Here is a 22,154-nt window from a genome sequence, read left to right on the forward strand (position 1 = left end):
ACAAATTGGGCCAAGTTTCTAGAGCTAGAACAGGATGCTTCAGGGCAATCCTGCAGGGTCTTGTAGAACACACTGCATCTACTACCACCCTCTCATCTTCTTAAGCTGTGGTACGCTCCCTCACCTGGAATACTGAAACGTAGGAATAGAAGGCCATAGAATAGCTGTGTAAAATCTTACCATAACCATAGCTGTCGTCCTCTTCCATGTTGCAGTATTCCTTCCCGCCCACCAGTCCCCCCTAGTCTTATACCTTCCTTTACTACCTACATTTCAGTAGGTCTCCACGTTGCACACCTGTAAACAACTGGCACTCGTCCTGTGGGCCTTGTTCTCTGCCTGCTGGTCTTCAGGTTTTGAGGATTGTGTGTGCAGACGTCACATTTAAGGCCCCTTGGTTTATGGCCCTACTTGTGATGTCCCACGCACACTACAGCAGCAAAGCTGAAGCTTTTGTATAGAAGCCAACGTACGAGTGGCCTGAGGGCAGGATATGCCACACCTAGAATACTGCAACATGAAAGAGAAGGACATCTATGGTTATGGTAAGATTTCACACAACTATTCTTTCCTTCATGCCAAAGATGGTCAATGATCTGTCTACCTGTCTCCTACCAATGATGGTGAGAGGATACTCTCCCTGGATGTACACAGGCAGCTCAAATTTTACCTAGATAAAACAAAATCCATTAGGATATCCAATCAACTCTTGTCCCTCCACTCCAGGGCCCCGGGCAAGGCAGTCTCCAAACAAACCATCGCATGTTGGATTAGAAAGGCCATTTACCTATGCTACTCGCACCATGCCAAAATTCTCCCACAGAGAATCAAACTTCACTCCAGGGCAGTGGCAGCCTCCAAAGCCTTCTTAGAAGGCCTGGACACCACTTCCATACTGGAAGCAGCCACATGGTCCACCATTCACACTTCCACCAAACACTAAGACAATGTCTCCAGAGCGCAGACAGGATTTGCCAGGACAATCCTGCAGGGCTTTGTGCAAGCAGCCTCTTCTACTTCCATCCTTCCTTCCAACTGAGCTGTGGTACTGTCCCACACCGAGTACTGCAACATAGAAATAGAAAGACATAGAATAGTTGTGTAAAATCTTACCATAACCATAGATGTCCTTCTCTTCCATGTTGCAGTATTCCTCCCCACCCACCAAAGCCCCCTTATCCTTTTCTCTCTATCTCTCATACCCTCAGGTCTATGGGGGTCGACACCTTCTCCTGTGACCTGTGTAACCACATAATGGCTCCTCGACCCTGCGACTGATATCACCAGCTGCTACTCCTGCTTGGGCCTTCAAGCTCTAAGGTCTGTGCACGCAGACGTCACATTAAAGGTCCCTGGTTTATGGTCCACGAGTGACGTCCCATGCATCTACAACAGCCAAGCTGAAGCTTTTGTATAGGAGCCAAAGTCCGGGTTGCCTGAGACAGAAAATCCCACACCAAGAATACTGCAACATAGGAGAGGGGGACATTTATGGTTATGGTAAGGTTTTACACAACTTTCTTTCCTAGTGCCAAGAAAAAAGGAATATGGAGGCCTATGTTGGACATGTCAAGGCTAAACAGCTTCATGTTGAATCCCACATTAAAAAAAAACTCATCCTACAAAAACTTATGCCTTTATCGTCTTAGGTGTTGGTCACCCAAGACCTAAAAGATGCATAGCTCCACATCCTCATTACAAGAGCTCACAGGAGGTGTCCGCGCTTCAGAACAGGTTGAGAACTCTTATCAGTGTTATGCTCTGCTCTTTGGCTCGTCTACCATGCCAGAGTTTACACAGTGTCTGGCCCACTTATTTTCTGCAGGACAGATTGCATCCAAATTTACCCCCAGTCTAGACGATTGCCTGATTCAGGCCAGATCTTTCAAGAAACTGTAGTCACCCCTTCTCCTGACCAATGACCATTTTATTAAATCTGTGTTGCACACTCGTTATAAAGAAGTCAAACCTGATGTTCTAGGAGCCCTGGTAAACAGAATCAAATTGCCTTCCTGATGGAAGTGTCACCTTAATCCCGTACTAGTCCCTTTTGAGACCGTTCTCAGCCAAGAAAGTTCTAAAAGTCTTCAGGTAGATGGTATTGTGCATTTGATTCCCCTGGCAAAACTGCGCATGAGGGAAATTCAGTTATACCTGAAGAATGTGTGGGGTCAATGCAAACATTCCCTCAGCCACAAGGTAAGCTTCTTCACTGCCCAAAAAAGCAATTCTGGTGGATCCAAGCTTACTCTCTGAACAAAGTGGTACCCTTTCAAATCCAGACGGAAGTCTAATCTTAACTGGAGATGCATTAGTCCTGGCCTGGATGCAGGGAAAACGGCATCACTTCTTTCTAAGAAGACCATATAAACAAAAAATGTTGGCAGACGTCAAAGGCATGATGGCATTCAAAGAACCCTGGAAACCAGGGGTTCTGTTAGAAAGGATGGATCACAGTACAGTCGTGTACATAAATGGGGAGAGAGTACCCACTCTTCTGTGTCTTAACCATGCAACTCTGAGAAGCAGTTTAGTCCATGGGTATGTCTTTTTGCGCTGTACCTGCCAGGGAAGATTGACCATCTAGCAGACCCACCACAACAGGTCAGAGCCAGACACACTCAAGTGAAAATTAGACATTTTTTCTAAAACTAACACAAGTGGGACGTGCCAGAATCTGACATTTTTATCACAAAAGAAAACAGGCAAAGTAGTATCGCACAAAGGCCAAAGCCAACAAGGCCCTGAGGATAGGAAGCCTACTCCTTTCATTGCACGGGTCTCTCTCTATGCCTGTCCTCCCATACTGGTCATCCCCACGTTACTACTGAAGATCAGGGAGGAAGGGCCAAAGGTGAGCCTAATTAACACCCTTTCAGCAAAGGCAGAATTGGTTTCCACTATTCCACAACCTGAGCAAGCTAGGACCTTGGCGTCTTCCTCAAAGTAAACCTGTTAACCAAGAACAGAGGAGCAGTCAAACACCTTGACTTTTAGTAATTTGAGGTTGACACCCTGGATAATTTTATATTTTCCCCTTGGCCTAAGGACATCCTAGCCATTCTTAGAAGCCAGAGTACTCCTTACTAGAAAATCATATCCATCGAAATAGAGGGTTACCTGCCACTCAACAAAACTCCCTCTGTTGCTACCCTACTTTAGTTGAGCTGTATAGTAAAGGACGTTCTTATTCATCAATCAAGATCCATTCCTCTGCCTGCTTCCCATGCCCCCCTTTAAAACAATTTTTGAATGACAAGACCTACCTCAGACCTCCCAGGAGAGTGTGCCCCAGCAGCCCTTTGTTTTGGAGACCATTATCCAGTCACCTTCTGATCTGCCTCCAGTGCTGCTGTTTCTTTCCTGGGACCTGCCTTTCTGGTCCCTGTAATCTCTGCTAGGATGGTGCCCATGCTGCCTGACCTAATCTGTACCAAACCCCTGATTTTTCAATTCAGACAGGGTCACACTCAGGAGAGACCCTTCCTTGTTTGAGGTAGACTCAAGTCTCTCCAGTCTTGTTTGTGCGCCTCCCAGCTTTCTTTAATCTTTAAAACAAGGGAGAGTGTATCCTCCATTTCATGGGATGTTTCACTAACTGTATTGATTTCTGCTACAGGCACCATGGGAAATGGGTCCCTGTTGAAATCTGAATACTGGCCACTAGGGCCACTGAAATTACTACTACTTTTCCTGGGAGGGATATCCACTAAAGGAATAATGGGCACTGCCACCTGGCTATCTGCCCACACCTTCACCAAGCATTACAGTCCTAGGTTCATAAGTAAGTCCTAGGCTAGCTGTCCTTGGCGATTTTAAGTCTAGCAAATTTCCCTTTTTTGTGCTTGAGTTAACCTATTCCCATTTGGTTCGAGATGGGCATTATCCATTACCATGTGGTCAATAGTTGCATCTTAACTTAGTGAGAATGATCTGGATCAAATAGATAATTTGAGATGACTGAGAGATAAAGATTTTAGGAGCTACATCTGTCCATTAGTATTACAAGGGGCAGTCCAGGGGTAAATCCTGTTTTCCCATCCATAGATCCATGCTGTGCTTGAATATGGTCAAAAATGAGCTTTGTTTTACATGGATCGTGAAGTCTTCCAGAGCAGTGGTATTCGCTGTGACATATTCTTGTCCCTCCTAACTCTTCTGCTGATACAGAACAGGTTTAGATCCCCAAACATGGCATTTCTGATGCCATTTGACTTGCTAATGTGCAGTAACTCCATCAGTATTGAGTGAGTGGATCTCTTGAATGACAAGCACATGTCACCTTTTAGTCTGTAGGATGCCAGTGTGTTCATCCCTGGTAAGTATTGGGCAGTTAGGTGTAGCCCCTTGGAGGTGGCTGTAAGCCACAGACTCCTGGCTAACCTACACAGGGGATAAGATTGGGTGCCCCCTGCTTGTTGATGTACCACATTACTGTGGTGTCTGTTTTTATAAGGAGGACCCTTTGCCTGGGATGGGGTTGGAAGGAAGTTGCAGCGTTTTGCACTGCCATAATTTCTTTCTGGTTGATGTGCAAGTGAAGTTGCTGGGCATTCCAAAGACATTGGGCACACCTGCCTGCTAGGTGAGCGCCCCAAGCTTTGTTTGAGGCGTCTGATGGTGGTGATCTGGCAGAAAGGGTGGAGGATGAAGGGAAGACCCTTGTTCATGGCACAGGCTTTTGCCCACCAGAGAAATTCGTCCCTTATGCAAAGGATCAGTGGAAGAGTGGTCTCTAGGGGGACTGAGTGCTGGCACTAAAGGTTCTTTAAGTACCACTGAAGCTTTTACATGTGAAGCCGGGCTAGAGGAATGAGAAGGATGCAAGATGCCATGCATCCCAGGGCTTGCAGGAACTTCCTTGCAGTGAGGTGACTTCTGGAAGCCAGCTGGGTGAAGTAGAGGCAGGAAGCTCTGCTTTTCTGGGGATAGGAAGGCCATTAGGGGTGCTGTGCCTAGCACAGCTCCCAGGAAAACAATTTTCCTGGTGGGGTTTTGCTTTGATTTATTTTTTTTTTCGTTGATGGTGAACCCTAGGGAAGTGAGGATTTTTTTTGACAAAAAGAAGATCCTGGAGCAACTTTTCTTTGTCGTTTGCCTAAACAAGGCAGTCCAGGTAAGGGTAAATCTGTATATTTTTCTGTCTGCAGAATGCTATAGCCGGGGGCCAAGCATTTGGTGAATACTCTGGGAGCAGTAGATAAGCCAAAGGGCAGTGCAGAGAACTGAAAGTGCTGATTGCCTGCTCTGAAGTGCAGGGATTTTCTGCACGATTCCCTGATGGGGATGTGGAGGTAGGCATCCTTTAGGTCTGGTGTCACCAGCCAGGCATTTTGTGTGAGCATAGGCAGGAGCTGCTGCAAGATTAGCATTTTGAGTCTGGGGACCACCAAGGAGGTGTTCAGTTTGGATAGATCCAGGATGTGGTGCCAAGTGTCCACTTTTCTGAGAACAAGGAAGTGTCTGTGGAGTAAAAACCTTTTCCTGTTTGATCCGGAGGGACAGATTCTACTGCCCCCAGAGGTATGTGTTGTTACATGTTTTAATGCCTCTGCCCACTGGTTTGGGGAGAGGTCTGGGTACCCTCTTGGAATTGGGAGTTTGGTGGAGAGTCTGTATCCCTTAGAAATGATTTGTAATACCCATTGGTCCTTGGTTATAGAGGCTGAATTGTCCTTCGAGAGTGAGCCGCCTTCCTGGTTTTAGATGAGTGAAAGGAGAGCAGGGGGGAGGGGAGAGTCCATTGTAAGTACTTACCATAGAAGCTTGGCTTAGAACTCCCTACCTTAGAGGTGGAAGTGGTCCATTAATTGCGTCTTTGCTGACCCTGGGATAGGGGCCTGGAAGTTCTGTTCCTCTGGGGCTTACTTAGGCCCTGTCTGCTGGGTGCAGGGAAGGCCCAATGCTTAGAGGGTATGTTTCTGTTGAACCTGGGCGGTTGAACTTGAAAGAAATCTTTTACTGTTTGCATAGATTTTGCTTTGTCTTCCATCTTTTTAAGCACCTCTTCTGCATTTCCCCCCCATACATACCTTCCTTATCTAGGGGTGCATCAATAAGTTTAGACTTGACATGATCAGGGAGTGGTTGTTCCTTCAGCCATGCATGTCTTCTAATAACAGATCCTGTCACTGCTGCCCTGCTAGAGGCTTCTAGGGCGTCACAGCCACATTGTAATGAGTGCTTTGCCACTTGACAGTATAGTAATTCTGCCAGCTCTTTTAGTTGGCACAGTCAGGAGAGGTAGCAATCTTCTGTTTGTTCCAAAGTGTGGTGTTGATATTTTAACATATGGAACTGACAATTGAGTGCTCTGATAACTAAGATTGCAGAGGTGTATACTTTTACCCATCTGTCCAGAGCTCTGGAGTCTTTGTCAGAAGGAAAAGGATTCTAGGCAGAGCTAGTCTTAGCTCCTGTGGTGTGTAATGACAGCAGGGTTCCTGTACAGGTATTTGTGAGAATCCAGTACTCCGTAGTACCTGTCAGTTTTAGCTGGAGCAGGAGGCAGGGCATCTGGGTCTAAACTGGATTCAAGGAAATCATCCACCACTTCTAGAACAGGTGGGATGACCAGGGGTCTGTACTGGGGCAGGTCCAGAAACTCTCCATGTCTGTGGGTAGTCCTGATATTCCCATTGAAAATGTTCCCTGAGGGAGTGGAGGGTTTCCCCGAAGGAGTGGTCCTCTGGAGGGGAGGCATAGGGGATGGATTCCTCTGCCTCTGAATCCTCAAGCAGTTAAGGGCTGTTGGTCCTCTTCAAAGGCAGAATAATCAGATTCTTCAGATTCTTGGTCTGTCGATTTCTGGAGAAGGAAGCCTTTTCATTTTTGGAGTGTGGGCTCAAGTACCTCAGATAAGGGAGATGAGATCCTCAGCCATTTGAAGCATTTGAGCTTGGGGTGGGGGAGCAGTAACAAGATGGTGGCTAGAAGCAGATTTCCTAGGAGTGGCCTGGCTTCGAGGCCTGAGAGAATCCGGTCTCTGAGAAATAATAGCCTGAAGAGAAGACTTTTTTGTCTGGAATCGGTAGTGCGAACGGCCTCTTCTGAAACCGGTGCCTGCTTTGTGGCTCCAGACCCAACCAAGGCAGAGACAGCCAAAGGCTCGGAAATCTAAGTGGATTTCTGTGGCATACCAGACTCCGAAAGGGTCTCGGCAGAGACCTGCATAGAAAGCGAGTCGGGCATCAGGGACTGTGAAAGCACCTCACTGAATTCCGCAGAACTGACGACTTGCTTAGCAGTGGAGTCAGAAGGCTTAGCCTTGTGTGGGCTGTCTCTTTACGAATGTCGTCAGATTGTTGGCTGACTGACACCATATCGGAATTCGAAGATGGAATATGAAAATAATTGTCTACAAAAAGAGCTCTACGGCAAATGGTTCTCGCATTAAAAAGGGCACCGAACCGGAAACGAGGGACGTTTTGGTCTGGGCCTAAACAAGTGATGCAGTAAGAATGAAAGTGTCTGTATGGGATCTGCTTTCAGCAGGCAGAGACCATTGTTATATTTCGGACATTGGTTAGAACAAGAAAAAAGGGTCCCCAGCGGGTACTTGGCGTTAGACTGTTTCTGCTGAAATTCGACTTCTGGTAGCGACCGACCGGCACTCATGCGAACTGCTTCTGTTATGGGCTCCACGGCAAGGAAGACTGGTGTAATGATGTCGGCTGCCTTGCTTTTATAACACTGACGACCTGATGTCAGACTACAGGCGACAGCAGCCGGTGCACAAAAAAATTGACTCTGGTATTCTGGCCGACCGAGGGCTAGCACAGCAGGGATAAATCCACAGGTGATGACTGCAACAGTTCATAGGTTAGTACTAAGCTAACTGCCCTTGCGAGCCATTTTAAGCCAAGCCAATTATCCCTTGTGAGACTCGTGAAACGCACAGAACATCTGGAGCCTCACTCTGAGCCCTGGGCCAGAAACATAAGGTATGCAGTCAGCCTTCAGTGTAACTTTGTTCAGAGGGATCTGAATCATAAACTTGTGGGGATGGGATCTTGAGGGGAACAGGGATCCCCACATCAACCCTTGGCTGAAACAGAAGGAAAGGGTACTGCAACAGTAAAAGATACTTGAACCATCTACATTTACAGTAACTAAACACAACTATGCTATGTTCATAGTGTTTGTTACAGTAACAATGATTGATTCCCAAATCAAAACAGGAGGGTGGAGATAGGTTAAGTTGTAGCCTAAGCCAGAAACTACAAGACAGCAAAAGCAAATCTAGCCCTGGTCCTGGAAAAGATGGATTGAACCATTCAAAGCCCTGTATGCAGAAATGTACTTGGACCCCCACAAATGGCAGCTCCACAGAGAAATTTTTCTGCAAATAACCCAGGCTGGGGGACCCCGGAGGTAGATCTCTCTGCCTCGCATCTCAACCACCAGCTGCACAAGTTTTGTACCAGGGAGCATCACCTCCTAGCATGAAAGGTGGATGCCTTGACCTTCCTCTGGACCTCCCTCTTTGTGTACGCACACCCTCCTCTGCCCCTTATTCTCAAGGTTCTGATCAAAATAAGAGAGGCGAGACCAAAGGCCGTCATCGTCGCTACAGATTGGCACAGACAGCATTGGTACTTCACTATGCTGTCTGACCTTACAGTCCCCAAAACTGCTTCCCCTAAGGTCAAACCTCTTGACCCAGAGAGGGGGAAAATAGTGCACCCAGCCCTGCAGACTCCCAAACTTTCAGCGTGGCTCATGCACTAAAACTAAAGTCACTGTTAAGCAAACTGGTCTTGGACATCATCACAGAGGCCAGAAGGCCCAGCACAAGAAAACTGTATGCAGGAAAATGGAAAAAATTCTACTCCTGGAAACAATCAGGAGGGCAGTACCTCCCAACCTTCCATCCCTCTCATCCTGGATTACTTGTTGCTCAATAGTGGCCTCTCCTTTTCTATTAAAATCCATGCCTCTGCCATCTCTTCCCATTATGATTCAGACCCATCCTTCTCCCGCCCTTCAATTAGTTAAATCCTCAGAGGGGCTTCCAATATCAGGCCTCCCAGAAGACCACCTACTCCACCCTGGGACCTGAATTATGTGTTAGAGAAACTAAACTTACCTCCTTTCGAACCTGCTGCTTCAACAGAATTGAAATACCTCTCCTGGAAGACTGCCTTCCTACTAGCTATCACCTCAGCCAGAATGGTCTCAGAACTTCAAGGTCTCATGGCTTTCGAGCCCCTCAATTTTCCATGCAGACAGTTTTCCTACTCCTTTATGCCCAAGGTGGTATCTGATGTGACCCTTAACCAGGCCGTACACCTTCCCACCTTCTTTCCCAACCCTCAAAACAAGGGAGAAAGAATTCTACACTCACTAGACGTGCACAGACAACTCGTATACTATCTGGACCGCACTAAGCCATTCAGAAAGTGACCAGCTTTTTGTAAGCTTTGCCCCAGGGGCAGAGGGGAAGCCCATCTCCAAACAAACCCATTTCCAAATGGATTTCACACTATCCATTCTTGATACAGACTACATGGGAAACCCATCTCTAAGTCTATCCGCACCCACTCCACTAGGGCAACTTCCACTGCCTTTGAGTACCACCTACCCCAGGACATATTGGAAGCAACCACCTGGACTTCTGTCCATGCCTTTACAAAGCATTACCACCTATCTCTCTTTTCTAAGTGTGGGGTAGGGTTTGCCTCTGCAATTCTGCAGGGCCTTCTGACTCGTACCTAGGACTCTACCTATCCTTCAACCCTTTATCTCAGCTGTGGGAATCCTCACATAGGTGATGACTGCAACAGTGAAACACAAAGAAGTGTATTCACTGTTGCAGTCTTGATTTCCCTCCCACCATCCCCTTTTCACATCTTCCACTAGGGGGACACATGCTTCCCAAGGTGGCTCTTGGCCACCAGGACCACTTCTCTCTTTTTCCTTGTGCTTCTGACGAGTTAGGGCAAGAAAAACTGATGTAATGACGTCAGCTGCCTTGCTTTATAGTACTGGCAACCTGAGGTCAGACTACAGGCAACAGCAGCCAGCGCACAAAAACATTGATGATGTTCTTCGTGTTTCACTGTTGCAGTCATAACTGTAGGGTGCTCCTGCCGGCAGGCAGCCCGAGGTCGGCCAGAATCCCAAAGTCTGGGTCCGGCGTCGGCTGTACAAGCTAGTACCCTGACGTCAGTATGCTTTGGTACATAGCCCTCAGCCGACGCCATCTTCTCCAGTCTTTCTTGCCGTGCGGTGGAAAGCAGCTCGCAAGTCGTTGGTTGGCGATTTTCGAACAGCGTATTTGGTTGTCGGTCCGACGTTCTTACTTCTCTTCTCAAAGCTAAGTACCCCGTTGGGGAATCTTTTTCTTGTTCCTCCGATGTCAGAAAAAGTTAATAATTGTATAGCGTGTGGGAAACAAATACCTCATAAAGATTTCCACTCTTACTGTCTACCTTGCGTAGGCCCTGACCACGACGTTTCTTGTTGTCGGTTCTGTGCCAGGTTCAACTTTCGTACTATCAAGCGCAGGTACGATTGGGCTTTAAATTATTTTGGCAGACGCTTCAATTATAGAATGTCGTCGGACACTACCAGAGTTCAAAAGAAGCGCAAAGACAAAGACAGGCCTCCGAGGTCCAAACAGGACTCGTTGCAGCTGGAGCCAGCGTCCGGTTCGGCTGTCGTCAGTGAGGCGCTTTTGCAGCCCCTGTCGTCGTCCTCTTCTGAACCGATGGCCGATAAGGACTCCCATGGGGAGCCATCAAGGCCCACTATTTTAACTGCTGCAGGACCTTCGGACGTCGCTCCTTCAGATGGGTCCGGAACCGCTGTGCAGGTACCGGCTTCTGAGGGGGTTTTCAGGCCTACTCACATCACTATTTCAAAGACAAAGACTCCTGTTAAGTCTAAAGTTCCTGCTCAAGCTGCTTCTGAATCCACTCCCAAGACACAAAAGCAATTATTAAAGATGGCTGAAGATTTGCTTACAATGATTAGGGGTTCTCACCCCCCTCCTGAGAAAAGGCCTCGACAGGATGTTACTCTGGATTCCTCTGACCAGGCTTCTGTATCTTCTGTTTCTTCCTCAGATCAGGACTATTCCTTTCCTCCTTATGAGGATTCGGATGCTGAGGACTCTTTACCCTCGGCCTCTCCGCCTGAGGATTTCTCTTTGGGGAAACCTTGCATGAGATGAGGGAACATTTTCATTGGGAAGGACAGGAGTATTCTGCTTCCAAGAAGAGGCTTAGGGAATTTCTTCTTCCTCAGCATAGGCCTTTAGCTATCCCTCCTGTTTTGGACATTGTAGATGATGCTTTTTCTGAGGCTAATTTGAATCCTGATTCCATGCCTCCTGCTCCTTCTAAGCCTGATAGATTTTATAGGGTTCCTGACTCTCATTTATTTTTATTTAAAAACCCTTCTGCGGATCCTGAAACTATTTCTCAGGGCTGTAAGGCTGCTAAGGTTGCTACTTCTAAAAATCCTATTCCCTCTGAGGAGGATTCTCGTGCTTTAGACAGGTGGGGAAAAAAGGTATATACTTCTGCTACCCTGTCTGTAAGGGCTTTAAATTGCCAGTTTCATATGTTTAAGTATCAGCAATTTCTTTTGTCTGTTTTAAAGCAAAAGCTTGCTTCCCTTCCTGCTTGTGCAGAGGATAAGGAACTTCAGGATGTTTTGCATGCTACTGAACAAGTGAACAAGCATAGCTTACATTGTGGTTTTGATGCTTTGGATGCTTCTTGCAGGGCTGCAGCCTCTGGTACTGTTATTAGGAGACATGCCTGGCCGTGAACAAAGTTTACCTGAACAGGTTAAGGCTAAGTTATTAGATGCCCCTGTTCAACATGATGTTCTTTTGGATCCAAGGCTGAGGAAGTTATTAAAAGATGGAAGAAAAGGCAAAGTCTATGCAGACTGTAAAAGATTTCTTGCAAGTTCAGCCTCCTAGATTTTCCAGGAATTGGCCCTCTAAAAATTGGTCCTTTCCCACATCTGACAGGCCTCAAAGGGGAAGATATAGGCGCTCCAGAGGTCGTGGTCAAGGTCAGGCCTCTTACAGATCTAGACAATGGACTGCTTCTTCACCTAGAAGGGGAGAAGACAGATCCCAATCTTAAAGAAAGCAAGCTCAATGACTCTCTCGGTTGGGCTTCAGGACCCCTTCACCTGGATGCCCCTCTCGGAGGAAAACTGTCTCTTTTTTACAGAAATTGGACTCATATTACCCAGGACAGATGGGTATTGGACGTGATTTTAAAAGGTTACAAATTCCACTTTCACACTTTGCCAAGGGCTCACGGTTGGCCAGATCTGCCAAAACATCAATGGTCAGAGGCCTTAACTCAAGTGGATGCTCTTCTGGCCATGAGAGCCATAGAGCCTGTTCCACTCTCGGAGATGGGAAAAGTTTTTTTATTCAAGACTGTTTCTGGTTCCCAGAAAACAAAACTCATGGAGACCTATTCTGGACCTTTCTGTGTTAAACACCTTTTGGAAATTCCAAAATTCAAGATGCTTACTCTGCAGCAACTAATTCCAATGCTCTCTCAGGGCCTGGATGGTGACATTGGACTTAAAGGAAGCCTATTTACATATTCCCATCAGGCAAGAACGCAGGAAATTCCTCAGGTTCAAGGCAGGTTCGAGGCACTTTCAATTCTCTGTACTGCCCTTTGGTTTATCTACTGCGCCCAGAGTCTTTACCAAGTGCCTTGCACCAGTAGTGGCTTACTGCAGACTTCAGGGGATCCAGATTTACCCCTATTTGGACGACTGCCTTATTCAGGCAGACAGCAAAGATCTTCTGCTTCAACATCTGGACTTTGTTCAATGTCTTCTCCTACTGGGATTCTCAGTGAACACAAAAAAGTCACATTTGATCCCTTCTCAACAAATGGTATTCTTGGGAGCCCTCTTAAATACAACCTTACAAAGGGCCTTCCTCACTCCAGAAAAACAAACTCAGCTGGCTTCTACTTTCAACACCTTAGCAACTCTATCTCAGCTCACTGCAAGGAAATTCCTGCAGGCTCTGGGCTACATGGCTTCCTGCATTCTGTTGATTCCAAACGCAAGGCTTCACATGAGAAAGCTTCAATGGTATCTGAAAAGTGTATGGTCACAGCATTACCACGATCTGGATATTCTGATTCCTCTGATCCCCTGCCTTCAGAAGGAGTTCCTCTGGTGGTCCGGGGTATGCACTTTAAACGAAGGAAAGCCTTTTCATCTTCCTCAACCTACTCAAATCCTAACCACGGACACCTCGGATTATGCTTGGGGAGCACACTTTCTAGACAATTGCCAGCAGGGAACCTGGACAAAGGGCCATCTTCACTGGCACATCAATCTGAAGGAAATGTTGGCAGTTCAAAATGCCCTTCTAGCCTTCAAGAACCTTTTACAACCAGGGCCTCTGCTAATTCGCACAGACAACACCACGGTCATGTGGTACATCTACAAGCAGGGGGGTTCTCATTCATACCCCCTTTGCAGACTAGCTATGGCTTTATGGGACACAGCTCTAAATTTGAATCTACATCTCCAGGCTCAATTCATTCCAGGGAAACAGAATCTCTTAGCAGACAGCCTGAGCAGAAACATTTCAGATCCTCACGAATGGATGCTAGACACCAACTTATTCAACAGGATTACTGCAGTTTGGGGGTGTCCCCAGATAGATCTGTTTGCATCCCATCTCAATCATCAGCTGCCTCGCTTTTGCACCAGGTCCTTCCACAAAACAGCTTGGAGAGTGGATGCCCTGTCCTTCAGCTGGAGAAGCCTTTCAGCATATGCCTTCCCTCCTCTTCCTCTACTGCCTCTGGTATTATTGAAGATAAAACAGGACAAGCCCAAGTTCCTCATCTTGATTGCTCCAAATTGGCCTCGACAGTTTTGGTATCCAACTTTAAAGCACCTGTTCTTGGGGCCTCCTTGGATTCTCCCACTGAACCCTTCGCTTTTGTCCCAGCATCAGGGTCAGTTACTACATTCCAACCTCAAGACCCTTTGCCTGGCAGCTTGACTCTTCAAAGGAATTTGATTTCCTCTAGTCTTCCCAAACAAGTTTTGGATGTTCTTTTGGAAGCTAGACGGCCTAGCACTAGGAAATCCTATGCCTCTAAATGGAAGAGGTTTTGTATTTGGATGCAGGACCGAGGCTCGGATCCTCTGGTACCTGATCTCTCTTCTATTTTGCTTTACCTTTGAACTTTTATCTAAAGGACTTTCCTTTTCTTCCATTAAGATTCATGCTTCTGCTATTTCTGCGCATTTCAGTTCTGATCCTCCTGTTTTTTCTCATCCTTTGGTGAAGCAATTCTTGAGAGGGGCTAAAAATTTGCGACCTCCCAGGACCCCTCCTGTCCCTGCCTGGGATCTTAATTATGTTTTAGAAAAACTTACTTTGCCTCCTTTTGAGCCTGCTGCATCTTCAGATATTAAGTTTTATCCTGGAAGACTGTTCTTTTATTAGCATTGACCTCTGCCAGAAGGGTCTCAGAGTTGCAAGCTCTCATGGCTGTGGAACCATACCTTATTTTCCATCAGGACAGAGTATCCTTGAGGACCAATCCTACTTTCATGCCTAAGGTGATTTGAAAGTGGCTTTAAATCAGACAATTCACCTTCCTACTTTCTTTCCAAATCCTCAAAATAAAGGGAAAGGATTTTGCATTCATTAGATGTGCACAGACAGTTACGATTTTACCTGGACAAGACTAAAGAGTTCAGAAAGTCTAATCAATTGTTTGTTTCTTTTGCCTCCAGTTCTCTTGGAAAACCTATTTCTAAACAAACTATTTCCAAATGGATTGCTTATGGAATCAGATTTTGTTACACTCATCATGGGAAACAGCTTCCAGGTACCATTAGAAGTCATTCTACTAGAGCAGCTGCCACTTCTACAGCTTTCCTCAGAGGAGTCCCTACCAAGGATATCTTGGAAGCTGCCACTTGGAGTTCTGTGCATACTTTTTCCAAGCACTACAATCTCCCCCTGTTTTCTAAGTCCAGGGCTGGCTTTGCCTCTGCTGTCTTGCAGGGTATTCTTGCCTCCCCTTCTTCTATCTAAAGCCTCCTCCCCTTTTACACTGCTTTGGGATTCCACCCTACAGTTATGACTGCAACAGTGAAACACGAAGAACATAGTACAGTTGTGTACACCTACCATAAATGTAGATGTTCGAGTGTCTTCACTGTTGCAGTCGGTTCCTCCCTCCTATCCCCTCTTTTTTGTCCCTTTTCCTTTTTTGTGGTGTATTTGTGTTTCCTTGTTGGATTCATTTTTGTTTTGTTGGGGACTTCTGACATCTAGGGCAAGAAAGGCTGGAGAAGATGGCGTCGGCTGAGGGCTATGTACCAAAGCGTACTGACGTCAGGGTGCTAGCTTGTACAGCCGACGCCGGACCCAGACTTTGGGATTCTGGCCGACCTCGGGCTGCCTGCCGGCAGGAGCACCCTACAGTTATGACTGCAACAGTGAAGACACTCGAACATCTACATTTATGGTAGGTGTACACAACTGTACTTTCATCTTGTTACACTGCTGCAGTCATTACACTTGGGTTATCCTGTCGTCAGGTGGTTCCCTAGTCGGCCTGAGTTCCAAAGTCTTGGTCCGGCATCGGTCGGTCGCCTCCTCCCTGACGTCAGTGCGGCAGGGGTATATAAGATGCAGCCGACGCCATTTTCTTCAGTCTTTCTTGCCACGCGGTGCCCGAAGCAAAAGCAGTTCGCAAGTGCCGGTCGGCCGTCTCCTGAGATTTTCATTCCGAATCCAGAACCGAAGTCTTCTACAAAGCAAAGTACCCCGTCGGGGAAACCTTTTCTTGCCTCAGAACGATGTCAGTAAAAGTTAATAACTGTATTTCTTGTGGGAAGCAAATACCTCATGAGGATTTCCATTCTTATTGTATCCCATGCGTAGGCCCAGACCACGACGTCACTGGTTGTCGGTTTTGTGCTAGGTTTAACAAATGCACTATTAAACGTCGGTTTGACTTTGCTCGACATTATTTTTGTAGAAAATTCAATTGTACCATGCCATTGGAACTTCCGACGACCGTTCTACATAAAAAGCGCAAAGACAAGGATAGGCATCCGAGGCCCACAACTGACTAAGCCTCTTCTAGGCCAGTCGCTGGTTCTCCGGTTTTCAGCGAGGCGCCTTCGCAGCCCATGACGACCGCTTCTGTAGAACCACAGGCCGCCTCTGACTCCCACGTGGAGATGGCTTGGCCTTCGGACACACAAGTTAATCAGCCTACCGAAACTAACCCTTCAGAGGGATCCGGAGTAGCTGAGCTGCTCGCAGCTTCAGAGGGTGTTTTCAGATCTACTCAGTTGAGCATTAAACCCTCTGCTAAGTCTAAACCAGCTTTAAATTCAAAGAAACAAATACAGCATTCTCCAGCACAGGCCTCCATGCCTAAGAAACAAATGCTCAAATTGGCCGAAGACCTAATCACTCTGATCAGGGGGTCTCATCCCCCTCCTGATAAAAGGCCTAGACAGTATGCAGACTATGACTCATCCGACCAGGTGTCCATCTCTTCAGATTCATCCTCAGACCTAGGATGCTCTTTACCCCCTTACGAGGATTCTGATGCTGAGGTGTCAATTCCATCAGCCTCTCCGCCCGAGGACTACTCCTTTGGGGAAACCTTGCACACCATAAGGGAGCATTTCCATTGGGAAGACCAGGATTAGTCAGAATCCAAGAAAAAGCTTAGAGACTTCCTTTTATTACCTCAACACAGACCCCTTGCTGTTCTGCCAGTGTTGGACATTGTGGATGATGTGTATACTGAATCCAGCCTAAATCCTGATTCCTTACCTCCAGCCCCAGTTAAACCTGACAGATACTACAGAGTCCCTGACTCACACAAATTTCTGTACAAAAGCCCTGTTGCTGACCCTGAAACTATTTCTCAGGGATCCAAAGGGGTTAAGACCTCATCAGCCAAGAATCCAGTCCCCTCTGACAGAGATTCCAGAGCATTAGACAGATGGGGAACAAAAGTATACATGTCTGCAACTTTAGCAATGAGAGCCTTAAATTGCCAATTTCACATGCTAAAATATCAGCAATTTCTACTGTCTCAGTTGAAATAAAAAAATGCTTCCAGATTCAGATACTCCTACTTTTAAAGAAATGCAGGATTTATTTCATGTAGCTGAACAGGTGGGAAAACATACTTTGCATTGTGGTTTTGATTCTTTAGAGGCCTCCTGTAGAGCACCCCTTACAGGCTCTGTTATTAGAAGACATGCTTGGTTAAAAGAACATGCGTTACCAGATCATGTTAAAGCAAAATTTTTGGATGCACCTTTGCAGCAGGATGTGTTGCTTGGAGTTAAGGCAGATGAGGTATTAAAGAAAATGGAGGATAAGGTAAAATCTATGCAAACGGTGAAAGATTTCTTACAGGTTCAGCCTCCTAGATTTAGCAGAAATTGGCCAACAAAGAATTGGTCCTTTCCAGTTGCAGACAGACCTCAAAGGGGCAGATACAGACATCCAAGAGGTGGAGGTCAACCACAAGGTCCTGACAGGCCTCGAGAATGAGTTGCATCAGGACAGAAAGAAGGGGAAGACAGGCCCCAACCATATAAAAAGCAACCCCAATGACTTTCCACTACAGCTGCCAAACTACTCTCTCTTGGCAGCCCCCTTGGGAGGAAAACTGGCACTTTTCTATCACAATTGGCATATGATCACCAAAGACAAATGGGTTCTCAACATTGTATCTCAAGGTTACAGGTTCCACTTTCATACTCTGCCAAGGTTAAAAGGAATGCCAAACCTGCCACCAAATCAATGGGCAGAGGCTCAAAAACAAATTACAGCACTCATGGATATGAGAGCTATTCAAAAGCTACCACCACAGGAGCAAGGACAAGGTTTTTACTCAAGACTCTTTCTGGTTCACAGGAAGGACAAAGCCTGGAGGCCCATTCTGGATCTTTCTTCTCTAAACACTTACCTGGATGTTCCAAAATTCAAAATGTTGACACTACAGCAGCTTCTTCCCATGCTGGGCAAGAAAGCTTGGCTGGTGACATTGGACCTCAAGGAGGCATACCTGCATGTCCCTGTCAGACAAAACTGCAGAAGATACCTCAGGTTAATAGCTGGTTCGATGCATTATCAATTCTCTGCACTGCCCTTTGGCTTATCTACTGCGCCCAGGGTCTTCACAAAGTGCCTGGCACCAGTAATTGCATTTTGCAGACAGAAAGGAATTCAAATTTATCCGTACCTAGACGACTGCCTGATTCAAGCAGAGAGCAAGGACATTCTTCTAAAGCATCTGGCGTTAGTAAAAAAGTTAAGTTGCTTGGGGTACACAGTAAATGAAAAGAAATCAAAACTAGTGCCCTCACAGGAGATGATATTCCTGGGTGCCAGCTTGAACACAACGGCCCAGATGGCTTATATCACGCCAGACAAGCAAGGACAACTGACTCAATACTTTCAATTGATGGCAACAAAGACTCAACTCCCTGCGGCATCTTGCTTACTACTAATTCCACATGCCAGACTGCATATGAGGAAACTACAATGGTACCTAAAGAATGTATGGCCTCAACACTGTCAGTTATAACACTAATTCCTTGCCTTCAACAGGAGTTTCAGTGGTGGGCTCAAGCTTGTCACCTCAACAAGGGACAGCCTTTTACTCAACCCACAGCTAGGCAAACACTGACAACAGATGCATCGGACTACGCCTGGGGAGCACACATGGCAGGCAACTGTATTCAGGGCAAGTGGCCCGCAGAACAAAGGCATCTTCACATCAATCAAAAAGAGATGCTAGCTGTACAAAATGCACTTGTAGCTTTCAAGGACCTGCTGCATCCAGGACAACTACTACTAAAAACAGACAACACTACAGTTATGTGGTACATAAGCAAGGGGGCACTCACTCCTATCCCCTCTGCAGGCAAACCATGACCTTGTGGAACACGGCTCTAAACTATCAAGTTCATCTGCAAGCACAATTCCTGCCAGGAGAGAAAAACACACTGGCAGACGACTTAAGCAGAAACATCATGAATCCCCACGAATGGGAATTGAATCTACAGATATTCAGAATGATAACACAGAAATGGTGGAGCCCGGACATAGATCTGTTTGCATCCCCAATGAACTGCCAGCTATAGAAATTCTGCGCAAGGAGTTACCATCCACAAGCATGGAAAGTGGATGCCCTCTCATTCAGCTGGAAAAACCTACAAGTATATGCTTTCCCACCACTACCCCTCCTGCCAAAGGTACTCATAAAAGCCAGGCAAGAAGAGCCAAAGATGATCCTGATTGCATCAGACTGGCCACGCCAGCACTGGTACCCAATCTTAAAGAACTTAGCACAAGGACCACCCTGGATTTTGCCTCAAATCCCGCATCTGCTGACTCAGCACAACAATCAGATACTACACAGCCAGCTAAAGACCTTTAAACCTGGCTGCATGGAAGATTCATTAGTCAAGCAGTCAATGCCGCTCTCCAAAGCTGTTAATGGATGTCATTCTGGAGGCCAGAAGGCCTAGTACCAGGAAAGCCTATTCAGATAAATGGAAGAGATTCTGTGCCTGGAACCAAGCACACAACCTTGACCCTCATGTTCCAATCATTCCTCAGATACTACAATATTTAACTGAGATGCTGGATAAAGGCCTCTCCTTCTCATCCAAGATCCACGCCTCTGCCATCTCTGCTCATTACAACACAAAACCACCAATTTTCTCTAATCTTTTACCAAGACAGTACCTCGGAGGGGCTAAAAACATAAGACCACCCCGTAGAGCACCTACTGCAACTTGGGACCTCAACTTTGTTTTGGAAAAATTGACTTTACCTCCTTTTGAGCCAGCTAACACAGCAGAATTAAAATATATCTCTTGGAAAACTGCTCTGCTCCTGGCAATAACATCAGCACGAAGAGTTTTAGAATTACAGGCACTAATGGCAGTGGAATCTTTCCTCATTTTCCACCAGGACAAGGGTGTCTAAGAACTAACCGTACGTTTATGCCAAAGGTGGTATCCAGTGTGGCTCTAAACCAAACTATTAATTTGCCAACTTTTTATCCAAAACCACAAAATAAAGGGGAGAGACTACTGAATTCCTTTGACATTCACAGGCAGTTACGCTTCTTCTTGGACAAAACCAATGCTTTCAGGAAATCTGAGCAACTATTGGTAGCATATGCTGCAGGAGCACAGGGAAAAGCCATTTCAAAACAGACCATTTCAAAATGGATAGGACATTGTATAGGTTTCTGCTATAGACACCATGGGAAACCTGTACCTAGCAGCATTAGATCCCACTCCACTAGGGCAACAGCCACTTCAACTGTGCCTACCTCAGAGGAGTACCTACCCAAGGATATTTTGGAAGAAGCAACTTAGAGTTCTGTACATACCTTCACCAAGCATTACCATCTGCCTCTATACTCTAAATCCAGAGCTGGCTTCGCCACTGCAGTGCTGCAGGGCCTTATAGCCACCCCTAATGCCTTATAGATCCAGCCTCCCTACCTCAGCTTTGGTATTCTACCCAAGTGTAATGACTGCAGCAGTGTAACACGATGAACATAGTACAGTTTTGTACCTACCATAAATGTAGATGTTCGAGTGTATACACTGCTGCAGTCTAGGTTACCCTCCCTCCTTCCCCTCTTACTTGCTGGTACGTACCTATGTCTTCTACCCTTTACTACCTATGGGGAGTATTTGCTGGTAGCTGAAAGTTGTTTTTTGCTTTTCTTATGTATGTTTTGTTAGCAGTTTGAATTGCCTACCTATTTGGGGGCACCTGACAAGAAAAACTGAAGAAAATGGCGTCGACTGCATCTTGTTATACCCCTGCTGCACTGACGTCAGGGAGGAGGCGACAGCAACCGACGCCAGACCAAGACTTTGGAACTTAGGCTGACTGGGGAAACCACCTGACGGCAGGATAACCCAAGTGTAATGACTGCAGCAGTGTATACACTCGAACATCTACATTTATGGTAGGTACAAAACTGTACTACTCTGGTATTCGGGCTGGCCGAGGGCTACCACAGCAGGGATAACCCACAGGTGATGACTGCAACAGTGAATACACTCTAACTTCTACATTTATGGTAAGTGTACACAACTATACTTTCTTGGGGGGGGGGGGGCAGACAAAAAAACTGAAAACATGGCACCAGCCGCAGACTTCCTGATGTGAGAAAGAGGGCACCATCTGTGCCTGAAGGAGGGGAAAAGGTATCTGGGCCAGCCAAGGACTTTCACAGCAAAGAAATTCCATGTTACTGCAATAGTGAAGACACACTGGTCTACGTTTAAGTAGATACCACTGGACTTTGCTAACAAGACTATTCTAATTAACAAAAGGAAATAATTTTATGCCAAGTTACTGTATACAATCACTCCATTCTATTTCAGTACCTTGTATGTATGTCTGAATCTTTTGAGATGGACAGCCCTACAGATGTATTTATTCTGTCGTCATAAGAATTTGAGTAGACCATGTATTTAAAACGTCCTTTTTTTCTGTAAGGATTCCAGTTTCACTTGCTAGTGCACTATTAATTTAGTAACTTGTTTTATTTCGGGTGGCTTTTCCACTTGCTGGTCACTTTTTTTTGAGGGGGGGGGGTTAGCTGGGTTAGATCAAAGTGTGGAAGTTGGTTGCATAGTATTAGACTATACCTTATATGCAACACTGTGTAAATCCTGTTACAAATCTGTGTAGTATTCCCAAATGCTTCCACGTAATACTGTTGTCCTGCATCTCCAGCACTGCATTCACTCACAGAAGCACTCAAACAAATCTAGAGGGCAGATAGAAGTGCTTGCAATGGCATTGCTTACCCCCCCCCCCCCCCGAAACAAATACAGTTTTGGCTTTGTCATTCTATTTGAAGCCTGATAAAATGTGACTGTTCAAAACCTCTATTAAAGATTAGTGGTGTATTTCTCAGGTTGCCAATAATACAGCCATCTAATAAATGCAAAATAGATTTTGCTTTGGGTTGTCCAGAAAGGTATAAGGAAAGCTGTGATTGAAAAGGGATATTAAGTGACACGTAAAATATTGCACAAGTACAAGAATTAATCCGAGAAGCGTAGAAAAGATTGGAAGAGGGAATGGAAAGAGCATTTGCATG

General features: G+C 46.0%; 1 protein-coding gene across 2 annotated transcripts in view; it reads left to right on the forward strand.

The window, feature by feature from the left end:
• The window catches only part of DCAF15 (DDB1 and CUL4 associated factor 15), a 1,446,364-nt gene that overhangs the window by 1,069,724 nt on the left and 354,486 nt on the right, over positions 1-22,154 (forward strand). The gene's annotated exons all lie outside the window — the stretch shown is intronic.

The sequence above is a fragment of the Protopterus annectens genome, chromosome 15.part0 (genome assembly GCF_019279795.1).
Source record: "Protopterus annectens isolate FY-2018-M chromosome 15.part0, PAN1.0, whole genome shotgun sequence".
In the NCBI taxonomy this organism is placed as follows: domain Eukaryota; kingdom Metazoa; phylum Chordata; order Ceratodontiformes; family Protopteridae; genus Protopterus; species Protopterus annectens.